Below are 2191 nucleotides of genomic sequence, written 5' to 3' on the forward strand. Positions count from 1 at the left end.
CTGTTAGTAACTTCCACATTATTGGTAGGCAGGTGATAGGCCTGTAGTTACTGGCTATATTTCCCTTACTCTTGTCTTTTTGTACTAAGGATGTTCTTCCTTTGGTCATCCGTTTGGGTACATGGTGATATGAGATACAATGCTGGAGTTGTTCTGCTATTCGTGGGTGTAGGGCCTTGAAGTTTTTGAACCAGTATCCATGGACTTCATCGGGACCTGGGGCTTTCCAGTTTGGCATTTTCTTTATTTGGTGTGTCTGACTGTGTCTGTCGTGATCTCTGTGAATCTTTGTTTTATTATTCCTGTTTCTTCTTCCATGACTTCCTGGAGCCATGTTGCATGTTTGATGTGTGATACCGGATTGCTCCATATGTTTTTCCTAGAGTCTCTTACTTGGTTCGGCTTCAGGAATTTCTGGGTGTTGTCTTCCCCTCTTAGTTGGCTGTATAGTCTTTTCTGGTTGGTTGTTATTATTGTTATTGTTATTGTTATTGTTATTGTATTGTTATTGTTATTGTTATTGTTATTGTTATTGTTATTGTTATTATAATAGACGGAATTGTAATGTAAACAGAAAATAAGCTGAAAAAACTATGAAGTCACCTTATAAGGTACTTAAAAATACTGAAGGGAAGTCAATTCATACACCTTTGAAATGTTTAAATTTATATTTATTGCAAATGTGTCAAGTGCATGACACAGGGCTCTTCCTCTTCAATAATCAGCTTCTCCTCCATACCTGGATGGGAAATACAGAAATTGCACGTTAGTTGTGAAGCCTAAGAATTAATTTAAATTATATAGGTAAGAATAATATGGCAAGAAGCACTTATACATAGGAATATGCAAACTGTTACCTTACTGTAAGTAGGTCAAGACAAGAAAAACCAAGTATGACAACCAAATCAAGGCTGGATAATCCTGAAATAATATAATATCCGTGTAAGTTTGCATTAATGGAGATTATTCTTGCAATTTTGTGTTGACTTATCCAGAAATAACAAATAGTAGCTTACCACTATGTACAATAAACCCATGAACAACCTTCAGTAGAGTTGCGAAACCACTGTAAGGACAAGAGAAATCCTTTATAACTATTAAACATTCGTGAATATCCGTACTCTACCGATGCAGGTAGGAAGGACTTTAATAGGCAGCGACAAAGGCTCAAAGAGATTGTTACGATTACCATTCAGCATTTGCCCCAAAAAATACTTGGTACTCACCGTAGTCCATCCGAGCAAGAAGGGATTGAAGTCAATGCTTAGGAGAACGTGACTTTTCTCCACAAATCATCCACTAAGGTGAATCAAAGTCGAGACGATGATGAACAAATCAGTCGTAGGAGGCAGAGCACATCCAGGTGGCCACCAATTACGCCGTCCAAATTATGGAACCAAGGGAATACTTCACAAATGCCTCTTGAGGGACCCTTGATTCTTAATAACATTCTCAGAGCCTCGTCCAAGACATCCTCCAGGAAGACAGGCTCACTCTGACGATGGAAGACGGGCTCAATGGCATACGGGTATGTGGTGGGTCCTACAGGATAGCTCACTGCCCTAATGCTCTGACAGGACCGCCCGGACTGACCGGACTGGCAGAACTGCCTCGACTGCTCAGACTGCTTGGACTGCTAGTACTGACTTCTCACGCATTCACCGATCTCGAAGTTTCCTCGTAAACAACAAAAAGAGGAGGAGTCAACAATTTGCTGATCATAACTATGGCAGCAGGAAGGACTGTAAGCGGTACCAAGTACTTATTTTACTTATTTTGGTAATACTAAAATTCCATATTTACGAATCCTTCCTGCCGCTGTAGGCAAGTACATTAAAAATTTATTTATTCTGTATAGTCCTGGGGAGAAGATGGAAACTTTTTCCAAAGAAAAAATTTTCATCCACTAATAAATGTACAAAATATGCATGGACATACAGTAAAATTTAAAATTAAAAACAAAAAATGAATTAGTGAAGCATTTGTCTTGTCCTCGCCTCACTGGTTTCTGCAGCTTTCCTGCGGGGACGTGAGGATTTACCTAAAAAATTATTTTCAGGGAAATTATTTTCAGGGGAAAGACTGTCAGGACAAAAATGGGTGTTCTCCAACATGGGGATAAGGTTAGAAACATGAATCTTGGTGGTCTGACCGGTTTTTTTTCCCTTTTGACCAAAGCATGGGTAACTTC

The 2191-nt window shown here is 39.2% G+C and overlaps 1 long non-coding RNA gene across 1 annotated transcript; it reads right to left on the minus strand.

The window, feature by feature from the left end:
* Positions 1 to 674: 674 nt before the first annotated feature.
* On the minus strand, positions 675 to 2175 carry LOC135226053 (uncharacterized). Its single transcript, XR_010317124.1, has 3 exons — positions 1227 to 2175; positions 1017 to 1066; positions 675 to 739 (listed from the first exon to the last, which is right to left on the minus strand). It is a non-coding gene; the product is annotated as an uncharacterized LOC135226053 (long non-coding RNA).
* Positions 2176 to 2191: the final 16 nt, after the last annotated feature.

Source organism: Macrobrachium nipponense, chromosome 14 (assembly GCF_015104395.2).
Source record: "Macrobrachium nipponense isolate FS-2020 chromosome 14, ASM1510439v2, whole genome shotgun sequence".
Lineage (NCBI taxonomy): Eukaryota > Metazoa > Arthropoda > Malacostraca > Decapoda > Palaemonidae > Macrobrachium > Macrobrachium nipponense.